This window comes from Heterodontus francisci, unplaced genomic scaffold (genome assembly GCF_036365525.1).
Source record: "Heterodontus francisci isolate sHetFra1 unplaced genomic scaffold, sHetFra1.hap1 HAP1_SCAFFOLD_567, whole genome shotgun sequence".
Classification (NCBI taxonomy): Eukaryota; Metazoa; Chordata; class Chondrichthyes; order Heterodontiformes; family Heterodontidae; genus Heterodontus; species Heterodontus francisci.
Window position 1 is genome coordinate 428,684 of NW_027141328.1, and position 18,893 is coordinate 447,576.

Here is an 18,893-nt window from a genome sequence, read left to right on the forward strand (position 1 = left end):
GCACTCTGGGTTCTGTTATTCTCGATAACACAGTCTGTGTTCTGTTATTCTCTATAACACACTTTGGGTTCTGTTAATCTGTATAACACACTCTGTGTTCTGTTGTTCTCTATAACACACTCTGTGTTCTGTTGTTCTCTATAACACAGCCTGGGTTCTGTTATTCACTATAACACACTCTGGGTTCGGTTATTCTCTGCAACACACTCTGGTTTCTGTTATTCCCTATAACACACTCTGGGTTCTGTTATTCTCTATGACACACTCTGGGTTCTGTTATTCTCTATAACACACTCTGGGTTCTGTTATTCTCTATAACACATTCTGGGTTGTGTTATTCTCTATAACACACTCTGTGTTCTGTTATTCCCTATAACACACTCTGGGTTCTGTGATTCTCGAAACACACTCTGGGTTCTGTTATTCTCTATAACACACTCTGTGTTGTGTTATTCTCGATAACACACTATGTGTTCTGTTGCTCTCTATAACACACTCTGTGTTCTGTTATTCTCTATAACACACCCTGGGTTCTGTTATTCACTATAACGCACTCTGGGTTCTGTTATTCTCTATAACACACTCTGGGCTCTGTTATTCTCGATAACAAATTCTGTGTTCTGTTATTCTCGATAACACAGTCTGTGTTCTGTTATTCTCTATAACACACTTTGGGTTCTGTTAATCTGTATAACACACTCTGTGTTCTGTTGTTCTCTATAACACACTCTGTGTTCTGTTGTTCTCTATAACACAGCCTGGGTTCTGTTATTCACTATAACACACTCTGGGTTGTGTTATTCTCTATAACACACTCTGTGTTCAGTTATTCTCTATAACACACTCTGGGTTCTGTTATTCTCTATAACACACTCTGGGTTCTGTTATTCTCTATAACACATTCTGGGTTGTGTTATTCTCTATAACACACTCTGTGTTCAGTTATTCTCTATAACACACTCTGGGTTCTGTTATTCTCTATAACACACTCTGGGTTCTGTTATTCTCTGTAACACAATCTGGGTTCTGTTATTCACTATAACACACTCTGGGTTCTGTTATTCTCTATAACACACCCTGGGTTCTGTTATTCTCTATAACACACTCTGGGTTCTGTTATTCTCGATAAAACACTCTGTGTTCTGTTATTCTCTATAACACACTCTGGGTTCTGTTATTCTCTACAACACACTCTGTGTTCTGTTATTCTCTATAACACACTCTGGGTTCTGTTATTCTCGATAGCACCCTTTGGGTTGTGTTATTCTCTATAACACACTCTAGGTTCTGTTATTCTCCATAACACACTGTGGGTTCTGTTATTCTCTACAACACACTCTGCGTTCTGTTATTCTCGACAACACACTCTGTGTTCTGTTATTCTCTATAACACACTCTGGGTTCTGTTATTCTCGATAGCACCCTTTGGGTTGTGTTATTCTCTATAACACACTCTAGGTTCTGTTATTCTCCATAACACACTCTGGGTTCTTTTATTCTCCATAACACACTCGAGGTTCTGTTATTCTCGATAACACACTCTGGGTTCTGTTATTCTCCATAACACACTCTGGGTTCTGTTATTCTCGATAACACACTCTGTGTTCTGTTATTCTCTATAACACACCCTGTGTTCTGTTATTCACTATAACACACTCTGGGTTCAGTTATTCTCGAAACACACTCTGGGTTCTGTTATTCTCTATAGCACACTCTGGGCTGTGTTATTCTCGATAACACACTATGTGTTCTGTTACTCTCTACAACACACTCTGTGTTCTGCTATTCTCTATAACACACCCCGGGTTCTGTTATTCACTATAACGCACTCTGGGTTCTGTTATTCTCGATAACACACTCTGGGCTCTGTTATTCTCTATAACACACTCTGGGTTCTGTTATTCTCTATAACACACTCTGGGCTCTGTTATTCTCGATAACAAATTCTGTGTTCTGTTATTCTCGATAACACAGTCTGTGTTCTGTTATTCTCGAAAACACACTCTGGGTTCTGTTATTCTCTCTCACACACTCTGGGTTCTGTTATTCTCTATAACACATTCTGGGTTGTGTTATTCTCTATAACACACTCAGTGTTCTGTTATTCTCTATAACACACTCTGGGTTCTGTTACTCTCTATAACACACTCTGGGTTCTGTTATTCTCTGTAACACAATCTGGGTTCTGTTATTCTGTATAACACACTCTGTGTTCTGTTACTCTCTATAACACACTCTGGGTTCTGTTATTCTCTGTAACACAATCTGGGTTCTGTTATTCTGTATAACACACTCTGGGTTCTGTTATTCTCGATAACACACTCTGTGTGCTGTTATTCTCCATAACACACTGTGGGTTCTGTTATTCTCTACAACACACTCTGCGTTCTGTTATTCTCGACAACACACTCTGTGTTCTGTTATTCTCGATAACACACTCTGTGTTCTGTTATTCTCTATAACACACTCTGTGTTCAGTTATTCTCTATAACACACTCTGGGTTCTGTTATCCTCTATAACACACCCTGGGTTCTGTTATTCACTATAACACACTCTGGGTTCAGTTATTCTCGAAACACACTCTGGGTTCTGTTATTCTCGATAACACACTCTGAGTTCTGTTATTCTCGTTAACACACTCTGTGTTCTGTTATGCTCTATAACACACTCTGGGGTCTGTTATTCTCTATAACACACTCTGGGTTCAGTTATTCTCGAAACACACTCTGGGTTCTGTTATTCTCGATAACACACTCTGAGTTCTGTTATTCTCGATAACACACTCTGAGTTCTGTTATTCTCGTTAACATACTCTGTGTTCTGTTATTCTCTATAACACACTCTGGGTTCTGTTATTCTCCATAACACACTCGAGGTTCTGTTATTCTCTATAACACTCTCTGGGTTGTGTTATTCTCTATAACACCCTCTGGGTTCTGTTATTCTCCATAACACACTCTGGGTTCTGTTATTCTCGATAACACACTCTGGGTTCTGTTATTCTCTATAACACACTCTGGGTTCTGTTATTCTCGATAACACACTCTGTTCTGTTATTCTCTATGACACACTCTGTGTTCTGTTATTCTCTATAACACACCCTGGGTTCTGCTATTCACTATAACACACTCTGGGTTCTGTTATTCTCTATAACACACTGTGGGTTCTGTTATTCTCGATAACACACTCTGTGTTCTGTTATTCTCTATAACACACTCTGGGTTCTGCTTTTCTCTATAACACACTCTGGGTTCTGTTATTCTCTATAACACACTCTGGGTTCTGTTACTCTCGATAACACACTCTGGTTTCTGTTATTCCCTATAACACACTCTGTGTTCTGTTATTCCCTATAACACACTCTGGGTTCTGTTATTCTCTATAACACACCCTGGGTTCTGTTATTCTCGAAACACACCCTGTGTTCTGTTATTCACTATAACACACTCTGGGTTCAGTTATTCTCGAAACACACTCTGGGTTCTGTTATTCTCGATAACACACTATGTGTTCTGTTGCTCTCTATAACACACTCTGTGTTCTGTTATTCTCTATAACACACCTTGGGTTCTGTTATTCACTATAACGCTCTCTGGGTTCTGTTATTCTCGATAACACAGTCTGTGTTCTGTTATTCTCTATAACACACTTTGGGTTCTGTTAATCTGTATAACACACTCTGTGTTCTGTTGTTCTCTATAACACAGCCTGGGTTCTGTTATTCACTATAACACACTCTGTGTTCGGTTATTCTCTGCAACACACTCTGGTTTCTGTTATTCCCTATAACACACTCTGGGTTCTGTTATTCTCTATGACACACTCTGGGTTCTGTTATTCTCTATAACACACTCTGGGTTCTGTTATTCTCTATAACACATTGTGGGTTGTGTTATTCTCTATAACACACTCTGTGTTCTGTTATTCTCTATAACACACTCTGGGTTCTGTGATTCTCGAAACACACTCTGGGTTCTGTTATTCTCTATAACACACTCTGTGTTGTGTTATTCTCGATAACACACTATGTGTTCTGTTGCTCTCTATAACACACTCTGTGTTCTGTTATTCTCTATAACACACCCTGGGTTCTGTTATTCACTATAACGCACTCTGGGTTCTGTTATTCTCTATAACACACTCTGGGCTCTGTTATTCTCGATAACAAATTCTGTGTTCTGTTATTCTCGATAACACAGTCTGTGTTCTGTTATTCTTAATAACACACTTTGGGTTCTGTTAATCTGTATAACACACTCTGTGTTCTGTTGTTCTCTATAACACACTCTGTGTTCTGTTGTTCTCTATAACACAGCCTGGGTTCTGTTATTCACTATAACACACTCTGGGTTCTGTTATTCTCTATAACATACTCTGGGTTCTGTTATTCTCTATAACACATTCTGGGTTGTGTTATTCTCTATAACACACTCTGTGTTCAGTTATTCTCTATAACACACTCTGGGTTCTGTTATTCTCTATAACACACTCTGGGTTCTGTTATTCTCTATAACACATTCTGGGTTGTGTTATTCTCTATAACACACTCTGTGTTCAGTTATTCTCTATAACACACTCTGGGTTCTGTTATTCTCTATAACACACTCTGGGTTCTGTTATTCTCTGTAACACAATCTGGGTTCTGTTATTCACTATAACACACTCTGGGTTCTGTTATTCTCTATAACACACCCTGGGTTCTGTTATTCTCTATAACACACTCTGGGTTCTGTTATTCTCGATAAAACACTCTGTGTTCTGTTATTCTCTATAACACACTCTGGGTTCTGTTATTCTCTACAACACACTCTGTGTTCTGTTATTCTCTATAACACACTCTGGGTTCTGTTATTCTCGATAGCACCCTTTGGGTTGTGTTATTCTCTATAACACACTCTAGGTTCTGTTATTCTCCATAACACACTGTGGGTTCTGTTATTCTCTACAACACACTCTGCGTTCTGTTATTCTCGACAACACACTCTGTGTTCTGTTATTCTCTATAACACACTCTGGGTTCTGTTATTCTCGATAGCACCCTTTGGGTTGTGTTATTCTCTATAACACACTCTAGGTTCTGTTATTCTCCATAACACACTCTGGGTTCTTTTATTCTCCATAACACACTCGAGGTTCTGTTATTCTCGATAACACACTCTGGGTTCTGTTATTCTCCATAACACACTCTGGGTTCTGTTATTCTCGATAACACACTCTGTGTTCTGTTATTCTCTATAACACACCCTGGGTTCTGTTATTCACTATAACACACTCTGGGTTCAGTTATTCTCGAAACACACTCTGGGTTCTGTTATTCTCTATAGCACACTCTGGGCTCTGTTATTCTCGATAACACACTATGTGTTCTGTTACTCTCTACAACACACTCTGTGTTCTGCTATTCTCTATAACACACCCTGGGTTCTGTTATTCACTATAACGCACTCTGGGTTCTGTTATTCTCGATAACACACTCTGGGCTCTGTTATTCTCTATAACACACTCTGGGTTCTGTTATTCTCTATAACACACTCTGGGTTCTGTTATTCTCTATAACACACTCTGGGCTCTGTTATTCTCGATAACAAATTCTGTGTTCTGTTATTCTCGATAACACAGTCTGTGTTCTGTTATTCTCGAAAACACACTCTGGGTTCTGTTATTCTCTCTCACACACTCTGGGTTCTGTTATTCTCCATAACACATTCTGGGTTGTGTTATTCTCTATAACACACTCAGTGTTCTGTTATTCTCTATAACACACTCTGGGTTCTGTTACTCTCTATAACACACTCTGGGTTCTGTTATTCTCTGTAACACAATCTGGGTTCTGTTATTCTGTATAACACACTCTGTGTTCTGTTACGCTCTATAACACACTCTGGGTTCTGTTATTCTCTGTAACACAATCTGGGTTCTGTTATTCTGTATAACACACTCTGGGTTCTGTTATTCTCGATAACACACTCTGTGTGCTGTTATTCTCCATAACACACTGTGGGTTCTGTTATTCTCTACAACACACTCTGCGTTCTGTTATTCTCGACAACACACTCTGTGTTCTGTTATTCTCGATAACACACTCTGTGTTCTGTTATTCTCTATAACACACTCTGTGTTCAGTTATTCTCTATAACACACTCTGGGTTCTGTTATCCTCTATAACACACCCTGGGTTCTGTTATTCACTATAACACACTCTGGGTTCAGTTATTCTCGAAACACACTCTGGGTTCTGTTATTCTCGATAACACACTCAGAGTTCTGTTATTCTCGTTAACACACTCTGTGTTCTGTTATTCTCTATAACACACTCTGGGGTCTGTTATTCTCTATAACACACTCTGGGTTGTTTTAATCTCTATAACACACTCTGGGTTCTGTTATTCTCCATAACACACTCGAGGTTCTGTTATTCTCTATAACACTCTCTGGGTTGTGTTATTCTCTATAACACCCTCTGGGTTCTGTTATTCTCCATAACACACTCTGGGTTCTGTTATTCTCGATAACACACTCTGGGTTCTGTTATTCTCTATAACACACTCTGGGTTCTGTTATTCTCGATAACACACTCTGTTCTGTTATTCTCTATGACACACTCTGTGTTCTGTTATTCTCTATAACACACCCTGGGTTCTGTTATTCACTATAACACACTCTGGGTTCTGTTATTCTCTATAACACACTGTGGGTTCTGTTATTCTCGATAACACACTCTGTGTTCTGTTATTCTCTATAACACACTCTGGGTTCTGCTTTTCTCTATAACACACTCTGGGTTCTGTTATTCTCTAGAACACACTCTGGGTTCTGTTACTCTCGATAACACACTCTGGTTTCTGTTATTCCCTATAACACACTCTGGGTTCTGTTATTCTCTATAACACACCCTGGGTTCTGTTATTCTCGAAACACACTATGTGTTCTGTTATTCTCTATAACACACCCTGGGTTCTGTTATTCTCGAAACAAACTCTGGGTTCTGTTATTCTCTATAACACACCCTGGGTTCTGTTATTCTCGAAACACACTCTGTGTTCTGTTATTCTCTATAACACACCCTGGGTTCTGTTATTCTCGAAACACACTCTGTGTTCTGTTATTCCCTATAACACACTCTGGGTTCTGTTATTCTCTATAACACACCCTGGGTTCTGTTATTCTCGAAACACACCCTGTGTTCTGTTATTCACTATAACACACTCTGGGTTCAGTTATTCTCGAAACACACTCTGGGTTCTGTTATTCTCGATAACACACTATGTGTTCTGCTGCTCTCTATAACACACTCTGTGTTCTGTTATTCTCTATAACACACCTTGGGTTCTGTTATTCACTATAACGCACTCTGGGTTCTGTTATTCTCGATAACAAATTCTGTGTTCTGTTATTCTCGATAACACAGTCTGTGTTCTGTTATTCTCTATAACACACTTTGGGTTCTGTTAATCTGTATAACACACTCTGTGTTCTGTTGTTCTCTATAACACACTCTGTGTTCTGTTGTTCTCTATAACACAGCCTGGGTTCTGTTATTCACTATAACACACTCTGGGTTCGGTTATTCTCTGCAACACACTCTGGTTTCTGTTATTCCCTATAACACACTCTGGGTTCTGTTATTCTCTATGACACACTCTGGGTTCTGTTATTCTCTATAACACACTCTGGGTTCTGTTATTCTCTATAACACATTCTGGGTTCAGTTATTCTCGAAACACACTCTGGGTTCTGTTATTCTCGATAACACACTATGTGTTCTGTTGCTCTCTATAACACACTCTGTGTTCTGTTATTCTCTATAACACACTCTGGGTTCTGTTATTCTCGAAACACACTCTGGGTTCTGTTATTCTCTATAGCACACTCTGTGTTGTGTTATTCTCGATAACACACTATGTGTTCTGTTGCTCTCTATAACACACTCTGTGTTCTGTTATTCTCTATAACACACCCTGGGTTCTGTTATTCACTATAACGCACTCTGGGTTCTGTTATTCTCTATAACACACTCTGGGCTCTGTTATTCTCGATAACAAATTCTGTGTTCTGTTATTCTCGATAACACAGTCTGTGTTCTGTTATTCTCTATAACACACTTTGGGTTCTGTTAATCTGTATAACACACTCTGTGTTCTGTTGTTCTCTATAACACACTCTGTGTTCTGTTGTTCTCTATAACACAGCCTGGGTTCTGTTATTCACTATAACACACTCTGGGTTCGGTTATTCTCTGCAACACACTCTGGTTTCTGTTATTCCCTATAACACACTCTGGGTTCTGTTATTCTCTATGACACACTCTGGGTTCTGTTATTCTCTATAACACACTCTGGGTTCTGTTATTCTCTATAACACATTCTGGGTTGTGTTATTCTCTATAACACACTCTGTGTTCTGTTATTCTCTATAACACACTCTGGGTTCTGTTATTCTCTATAACACACTCTGGGTTCTGTTATTCTCTGTAACACAATCTGGGTTCTGTTATTCTGTATAACACACTCTGTGTTCTGTTATTCTCTATAACACACTCTGGGTTCTGTTATTCTCGATAACACACTCTGTGTGCTGTTATTCTCCATAACACACTGTGGGTTCTGTTATTCTCTACAACACACTCTGCGTTCTGTTATTCTCGACAACACACTCTGTGTTCTGTTATTCTCGATAACACACTCTGTGTTCTGTTATTCTCTATAACACACTCTGTGTTCAGTTATTCTCTATAACACACTCTGGGTTCTGTTATCCTCTATAACACACCCTGGGTTCTGTTATTCACTATAACACACTCTGGGTTCAGTTATTCTCCATAACACACTCTGGGGTCTGTTATACTCTATAACACACTCTGGGTTGTTTTAATCTCTATAACACACTCTGGGTTCTGTTATTCTCCATAACACACTCGAGGTTCTGTTATTCTCTATAACACTCTCTGGGTTGTGTTATTCTCCATAACACACTCTGGGTTCTGTTATTCTCGATAACACACTCTGGGTTCTGTTATTCTCGACAACACACTCTGGGTTCTGTTATTCTCTATAACACACTCTGGGTTCTGTTATTCTCGATAACACACTCTGTGTTCTGTTATTCTCTATAACACACCCTGGGTTCTGTTATTCACTATAACACACTCTGGGTTCAGTTATTCTCGAAACACACTCTGGGTTCTGTTATTCTCTATAGCACACTCTGTGTTGTGTTATTCTCGATAACACACTATGTGTTCTGTTGCTCTCTATAACACACTCTGTGTTCTGTTATTCTCTATAACACACCCTGGGTTCTGTTATTCACTATAACGCACTCTGGGTTCTGTTATTCTCTATAACACACTCTGGGCTCTGTTATTCTCGATAACAAATTCTGTGTTCTGTTATTCTCGATAACACAGTCTGTGTTCTGTTATTCTCTATAACACACTTTGGGTTCTGTTAATCTGTATAACACACTCTGTGTTCTGTTGTTCTCTATAACACAGCCTGGGTTCTGTTATTCACTATAACACACTCTGGGTTCGGTTATTCTCTGCAACACACTCTGGTTTCTGTTATTCCCTATAACACACTCTGGGTTCTGTTGTTCTCTATGACACACTCTGGGTTCTGTTATTCTCTATAACACACTCTGGGTTCTGTTATTCTCTATAACACATTCTGGGTTGTGTTATTCTCTATAACACACTCTGTGTTCTGTTATTCTCTATAACACACTCTGGGTTCTGTTATTCTCTATAACACACTGGGTTCTGTTATTCTCTGTAACACAATCTGGGTTCTGTTATTCTCGATAACACACTCTGTGTGCTGTTATTCTCTATAACACACTCTGTATTCTGTTATTCTCTATAACACACTCTGGGTTCTGTTATTCTCGATAACACACTCTGTGTGCTGTTATTCTCCATAACACACTGTGGGTTCTGTTATTCTCTACAACACACTCTGCGTTCTGTTATTCTCGACAACACACTCTGTGTTCTGTTATTCTCGATAACACACTCTGTGTTCTGTTATTCTCTATAACACACTCTGTGTTCAGTTATTCTCTATAACACACTCTGGGTTCTGTTATCCTCTATAACACACCCTGGGTTCTGTTATTCACTATAACACACTCTGGGTTCAGTTATTCTCCATAACACACTCTGGGGTCTGTTATACTCTAGAACACACTCTGGGTTGTTTTAATCTCTATAACACACTCTGGGTTCTGTTATCCTCTATAACACACCCTGGGTTCTGTTATTCTCTATAACACACTCTGGGTTCTGTTATTCTCGATAACACACTCTGGGTTCTGTTATTCTCCATAACACACTCGAGGTTCTGTTAATCTCTATAACACCCTCTGGGTTCTGTTATTCTCCATAACACACTCTGGGTTCTGTTATTCTCGATAACACACTCTGGGTTCTGTTATTCTCGACAACACACTCTGGGTTCTGTTACTCTCTATAACACACTCTGGGTTCTGTTATTCTCGATAACACACTCTGTGTTCTGTTATTCTCTATGACACACCCTGGGTTCTGTTATTCACTATAACACACTCTGTGTTCTGTTATTCTCGATAACACACTCTGTGTTCTGTTATTCTCTATAACACACTCTGGTTTCTGCTTTTCTCTATAACACACTCTGGGTTCTGTTATTCTCTGTAACACACTCTGGGTTCTGTTATTCTCGATAACACACTCTGGTTTCTGTTATTCCCTATAACACACTCTGGGTTCTGTTATTCTCGATAACACACTCTGTGTTCTGTTATTCTCTATAACACACCCTGGGTTCTGTTATTCTCTATAACACACTCTGTGTTCTGTTATTCTCTATAACACACTCTGGGTTCTGCTTTTCCCTATAACACACTCTGGGTTCTGTTATTCTCGATAACACACTCTGGGTTCTGCTTTTCTCTATAACACACTCTGGTTTCTGTTATTCCCTATAACACACTCTGGGTTCTGTTATTCTCGATAACACACTCTGTGTTCTGTTATTCTCTATAACACACTCTGGGTTCTGTTATTCTCTATAACACACTGTGGGTTCTGTTATTCTCGATAACACACTCTGTGTTCTGTTATTCTCTATAACACACTCTGGGTTCTGCTTTTCTCTATAACACACTCTGGGTTCAGTTATTCTCGAAACACACTCTGGGTTCTGTTATTCTCTATAGCACACTCTGGGTTGTGTTATTCTCGATAACACACTCTGGGTTCTGTTATTCACTATAACGCACTCAGGGTTCTGTTATTCTCTATAACACACTCTGGGTTCTGTTATTCTCTATAACACACTCTGGGCTCTGTTATTCTCGATAACAAATTCTGTGTTCTGTTATTCTCGATAACACACTCTGTGTTCTGTTATTCTCTATAACACACTCTGGGTTCTGTTAATCTGTATAACACACTCTGTGTTCTGTTGTTCTCCATAACACACTCTGTGTTCTGTTGTTCTCTATAACACAGCCTGGGTTCTGTTATTCACTATAACACACTCTGGGTTCGGTTATTCTCTACAACACACTCTGGTTTCTGTTATTCCCTATAACACACTCTGGGTTCTGTTATTCTCTATGACACACTCTGGGTTCTGTTATTCTCTATAACACACTCTGGGTTCTGTTATTCTCTATAACACATTCTGGGTTGTGTTATTCTCTATAACACACTCTGTGTTCTGTTATTCTCTATAACACACTCTGGGTTCTGTTATTCTCTATAACACACTCTGGGTTCTGTTATTCTCTGCAACACAATCTGGGTTCTGTTATTCTGTATAACACACTCTGGGGTCTGTTATTCTCCATAACACACTGTGGGTTCTGTTATTCTCTACAACACACTCTGCGTTCTGTTATTCTCGACAACACACTCTGTGTTCTGTTATTCTCGATAACACACTCTGTGTTCTGTTATTCTCTATAACACACTCTGTGTTCAGTTATTCTCTATAACACACTCTGGGTTCTGTTATCCTCTATAACACACCCTGGGTTCTGTTATTCACTATAACACACTCTGTGTTCTGTTATTCTCGATAACACACTCTGAGTTCTGTTATTCTCGTTAACACACCCTGGGTTCTGTTATTCTCTATAACACACTCTGGGGTCTGTTATTCTCTATAACACACTCTGGGTTCTGTTATTCTCTGCAACACAATCTGGGTTCTGTTATTCTGTATAACACACTCTGTGTTCTGTTATTCTCTATAACACACTCTGGGTTCTGTTATTCTCTACAACACACTCTGCGTTCTGTTATTCTCGACAACACACTCTGTGTTCTGTTATTCTCGATAACACACTCTGGGTTCTGTTATCCTCTATAACACACCCTGGGTTCTGTTATTCACTATAACACACTCTGGGTTCAGTTATTCTCGAAACACACTCTGGGTTCTGTTATTCTCGATAACACACTCTGAGTTCTGTTATTCTCGTTAACACACTCTGTGTTCTGTTATTCTCTATAACACACTCTGGGGTCTGTTATTCTCTATAACACACTCTGGGTTCTGTTATTCTCTGCAACACAATCTGGGTTCTGTTATTCTGTATAACACACTCTGTGTTCTGTTATTCTCTATAACACACTCTGGGTTCTGTTATTCTCTACAACACACTCTGCGTTCTGTTATTCTCGACAACACACTCTGTGTTCTGTTATTCTCGATAACACACTCTGTGTTCTGTTATTCTCTATAACACACTCTGTGTTCAGTTATTCTCTATAACACACTCTGGGTTCTGTTATCCTCTATAACACACCCTGGGTTCTGTTATTCACTATAACACACTCTGGGTTCAGTTATTCTCGAAACACACTCTGGGTTCTGTTATTCTCGATAACACACTCTGAGTTCTGTTATTCTCGTTAACACACTCTGTGTTCTGTTATTCTCTATAACACACTCTGTGTTCTGTTATTCTCTATAACACACTCTGGGGTCTGTTATTCTCTATAACACACTCTGGGTTCTGTTATTCTCCATAACACACTCGAGGTTCTGTTATTCTCTATAACACTCTCTGGGTTGTGTTATTCTCTATAACACCCTCTGGGTTCTGTTATTCTCCATAACACACTCTGGGTTCTGTTATTCTCAATAACACACTCTGGGTTCTGTTATTCTCGACAACACACTCTGGGTTCTGTTATTCTCTATAACACACTCTGGGTTCTGTTATTCTCGATAACACACTCTGTTCTGTTATTCTCTATAACACACCCTGGGTTCTGTTATTCACTATAACACACTCTGGGTTCTGTTATTCTCTATAACACACTCTGGGTTCTGCTTTTCTCTATAACACACTCTGGGTTCTGTTATTCTCTATAACACACTCTGGGTTCTGTTACTCTCGATAACACACTCTGGTTTCTGTTATTCCCTATAACACACTCTGGGTTCTGTTATTCTCGATAACACACTCTGTGTTCTGTTATTCTCTATAACACACCCTGGGTTCTGTTATTCACTATAACACACTCTGGGTTCAGTTATTCTCGAAACACACTCTGGGTTCTGTTATTCTCTATAGCACACTCTGTGTTGTGTTATTCTCGATAACACACTATGTGCTCTGTTCCTCTCTATAACACACTCTGTGTTCTGTTATTCTCTATAACACACCCTGGGTTCTGTTATTCACTATAACGCACTCTGGGTTCTGTTATTCTCTATAACACACTCTGGGCTCTGTTATTCTCGATAACAAATTCTGTGTTCTGTTATTCTCTATAACACACTTTGGGTTCTGTTAATCTGTATAACACACTCTGTGTTCTGTTGTTCTCTATAACACACTCTGTGTTCTGTTGTTCTCTATAACACAGCCTGGGTTCTGTTATTCACTATAACACACTCTGTGTTCTGTTATTCTCGATAACACACTCTGTGTTCTGTTATTCTCTATAACACACTCTGTGTTCAGTTATTCTCTATAACACACTCTGCGTTCTGTTATCCTCTATAACACACCCTGGGTTCTGTTATTCACTATAACACACTCTGGGTTCAGTTATTCTCCATAACACACTCTGGGGTCTGTTATACTCTATAACACACTCTGGGTTGTTTTAATCTCTATAACACACTCTGGGTTCTGTTATTCTCCATAACACACTCGAGGTTCTGTTATTCTCTATAACACTCTCTGGGCTGTGTTAATCTCTATAACACCCTCTGGGTTCTGTTATTCTCTATAACACACTCTGGGTTCTGTTATTCTCGATAACACACTCTGGGTTCTGTTATTCTCGACAACACACTCTGGGTTCTGTTATTCTCTATAACACACTCTGGGTTCTGTTATTCTCGATAACACACTCTGTGTTCTGTTATTCTCTATGACACACTCTGGGTTCTGTTATTCTCTATAACACACCCTGGGTTCTGTTATTCACTATAACACACTCTGTGTTCTGTTATTCTCGATAACACACTCTGTGTTCTGTTATTCTCTATAACACACTCTGGGTTCTGCTTTTCTCTATAACACACTCTGGGTTCTGTTATTCTCTGTAACACACTCTGGGTTCTGTTATTCTCGATAACACACTCTGGTTTCTGTTATTCCCTATAACACACTCTGGGTTCTGTTATTCTCGATAACACACTCTGTGTTCTGTTATTCTCTATAACACACCCTGGGTTCTGTTATTCTCTATAACACACTCTGTGTTCTGTTATTCTCTATAACACACTCTGGGTTCTGCTTTTCTCTATAACACACTCTGGTTTCTGTTATTCCCTATAACACACTCTGGGTTCTGTTATTCTCGATAACACACTCTGTGTTCTGTTATTCTCTATAACACACTCTGTGTTCTGTTATTCTCTATAACACACTCTGGGTTCTGCTTTTCTCTATAACACACTCTGGTTTCTGTTATTCCCTATAACACACTCTGGGTTCTGTTATTCTCGATAACACACTCTGTGTTCTGTTATTCTCGATAACACACTCTGTGTTCTGTTATTCTCTATAACACACTCTGCGTTCTGTTATTCTCTATAACACACTGTGGGTTCTGTTATTCTCGATAACACACTCTGTGTTCTGTTATTCTCTATAACACACTCTGGGTTCTGCTTTTCTCTATAACACACTCTGGGTTCAGTTATTCTCGAAACACACTCTGGGTTCTGTTATTCTCTATAGCACACTCTGGGTTGTGTTATTCTCGATAACACACTCTGGGTTCTGTTATTCACTATAACGCACTCTGGGTTCTGTTATTCTCTATAACACACTCTGGGTTCTGTTATTCACTATAACACACTCTGTGTTCTGTTATTCTCTATAACACACTCTGTGTTCAGTTATTCTCTATAACACACTCTGGGTTCTGTTATCCTCTATAACACACCCTGGGTTCTGTTATTCACTATAACACACTCTGGGTTCAGTTATTCTCCATAACACACTCTGGGGTCTGTTATACTCTATAACACACTCTGGGTTGTTTTAATCTCTATAACACACTCTGGGTTCTGTTATTCTCCATAACACACTCGAGGTTCTGTTATTCTCTATAACACTCTCTGGGCTGTGTTAATCTCTATAACACCCTCTGGGTTCTGTTATTCTCCATAACACACTCTGGGTTCTGTTATTCTCGATAACACACTCTGGGTTCTGTTATTCTCGACAACACACTCTGGGTTCTGTTATTCTCTATAACACACTCTGGGTTCTGTTATTCTCTATAACACACTCTGTGTTCAGTTATTCTCTATAACACACTCTGGGTTCTGTTATCCTCTATAACACACCCTGGGTTCTGTTATTCACTATAACACACTCTGGGTTCAGTTATTCTCCATAACACACTCTGGGGTCTGTTATACTCTATAACACACTCTGGGTTGTTTTAATCTCTATAACACACTCTGGGTTCTGTTATTCTCCATAACACACTCGAGGTTCTGTTATTCTCTATAACACTCTCTGGGTTCTGTTATTCTCCATAACACACTCTGGGTTCTGTTATTCTCTATAACACACTCTGGGTTCTGTTATTCTCCATAACACACTCTGGGTTCTGTTATTCTCGATAACACACTCTGGGTTCTGTTATTCTCGACAACACACTCTGGGTTCTGTTATTCTCTATAACACACTCTGAGTTCTGTTATTCTCGATAACACACTCTGTGTTCTGTTATTCTCTATGACACACTCTGGGTTCTGTTATTCTCTATAACACACCCTGGGTTCTGTTATTCACTATAACGCACTCTGGGTTCTGTTATTCTCTATAACACACTCTGGGCTCTGTTATTCTCGATAACAAATTCTGTGTTCTGTTATTCTCTATAACACACTTTGGGTTCTGTTAATCTGTATAACACACTCTGTGTTCTGTTGTTCTCTATAACACACTCTGTGTTCTGTTGTTCTCTATAACACAGCCTGGGTTCTGTTATTCACTATAACACACTCTGTGTTCTGTTATTCTCGATAACACACTCTGTGTTCTGTTATTCTCTATAACACACTCTGTGTTCAGTTATTCTCTATAACACACTCTGCGTTCTGTTATCCTCTATAACACACCCTGGGTTCTGTTATTCACTATAACACACTCTGGGTTCAGTTATTCTCCATAACACACTCTGGGGTCTGTTATACTCTATAACACACTCTGGGTTGTTTTAATCTCTATAACACACTCTGGGTTCTGTTATTCTCCATAACACACTCGAGGTTCTGTTATTCTCTATAACACTCTCTGGGCTGTGTTAATCTCTATAACACCCTCTGGGTTCTGTTATTCTCTATAACACACTCTGGGTTCTGTTATTCTCGATAACACACTCTGGGTTCTGTTATTCTCGACAACACACTCTGGGTTCTGTTATTCTCTATAACACACTCTGGGTTCTGTTATTCTCGATAACACACTCTGTGTTCTGTTATTCTCTATGACACACTCTGGGTTCTGTTATTCTCTATAACACACCCTGGGTTCTGTTATTCACTATAACACACTCTGTGTTCTGTTATTCTCGATAACACACTCTGTGTTCTGTTATTCTCTATAACACACTCTGGGTTCTGCTTTTCTCTATAACACACTCTGGGTTCTGTTATTCTCTGTAACACACTCTGGGTTCTGTTATTCTCGATAACACACTCTGGTTTCTGTTATTCCCTATAACACACTCTGGGTTCTGTTATTCTCGATAACACACTCTGTGTTCTGTTATTCTCTATAACACACCCTGGGTTCTGTTATTCTCTATAACACACTCTGTGTTCTGTTATTCTCTATAACACACTCTGGGTTCTGCTTTTCTCTATAACACACTCTGGTTTCTGTTATTCCCTATAACACACTCTGGGTTCTGTTATTCTCGATAACACACTCTGTGTTCTGTTATTCTCTATAACACACTCTGTGTTCTGTTATTCTCTATAACACACTCTGGGTTCTGCTTTTCTCTATAACACACTCTGGTTTCTGTTATTCCCTATAACACACTCTGGGTTCTGTTATTCTCGATAACACACTCTGTGTTCTGTTATTCTCGATAACACACTCTGTGTTCTGTTATTCTCTATAACACACTCTGCGTTCTGTTATTCTCTATAACACACTGTGGGTTCTGTTATTCTCGATAACACACTCTGTGTTCTGTTATTCTCTATAACACACTCTGGGTTCTGCTTTTCTCTATAACACACTCTGGGTTCAGTTATTCTCGAAACACACTCTGGGTTCTGTTATTCTCTATAGCACACTCTGGGTTGTGTTATTCTCGATAACACACTCTGGGTTCTGTTATTCACTATAACGCACTCTGGGTTCTGTTATTCTCTATAACACACTCTGGGTTCTGTTATTCACTATAACACACTCTGTGTTCTGTTATTCTCTATAACACACTCTGTGTTCAGTTATTCTCTATAACACACTCTGGGTTCTGTTATCCTCTATAACACACCCTGGGTTCTGTTATTCACTATAACACACTCTGGGTTCAGTTATTCTCCATAACACACTCTGGGGTCTGTTATACTCTATAACACACTCTGGGTTGTTTTAATCTCTATAACACACTCTGGGTTCTGTTATTCTCCATAACACACTCGAGGTTCTGTTATTCTCTATAACACTCTCTGGGCTGTGTTAATCTCTATAACACCCTCTGGGTTCTGTTATTCTCCATAACACACTCTGGGTTCTGTTATTCTCGATAACACACTCTGGGTTCTGTTATTCTCGACAACACACTCTGGGTTCTGTTATTCTCTATAACACACTCTGGGTTCTGTTATTCTCTATAACACACTCTGTGTTCAGTTATTCTCTATAACACACTCTGGGTTCTGTTATCCTCTATAACACACCCTGGGTTCTGTTATTCACTATAACACACTCTGGGTTCAGTTATTCTCCATAACACACTCTGGGGTCTGTTATACTCTATAACACACTCTGGGTTGTTTTAATCTCTATAACACACTCTGGGTTCTGTTATTCTCCATAACACACTCGAGGTTCTGTTATTCTCTATAACACTCTCTGGGTTCTGTTATTCTCCATAACACACTCTGGGTTCTGTTATTCTCTATAACACACTCTGGGTTCTGTTATTCTCCATAACACACTCTGGGTTCTGTTATTCTCGATAACACACTCTGGGTTCTGTTATTCTCGACAACACACTCTGGGTTCTGTTATTCTCTATAACACACTCTGAGTTCTGTTATTCTCGATAACACACTCTGTGTTCTGTTATTCTCTATGACACACTCTGGGTTCTGTTATTCTCTATAACACACCCTGGGTTCTGTTATTCACTATAACACACTCTGTGTTCTGTTATTCTCGATAACACACTCTGTGTTCTGTT

At 39.2% G+C, this 18,893-nt stretch overlaps 1 protein-coding gene across 1 annotated transcript in view; it reads right to left on the reverse strand.

Annotated features, from left to right (window-relative positions):
* The window catches only part of LOC137362792 (mediator of RNA polymerase II transcription subunit 15-like), a 746,543-nt gene that overhangs the window by 315,925 nt on the left and 411,725 nt on the right, over positions 1–18,893 (reverse strand). The gene's annotated exons all lie outside the window — the stretch shown is intronic.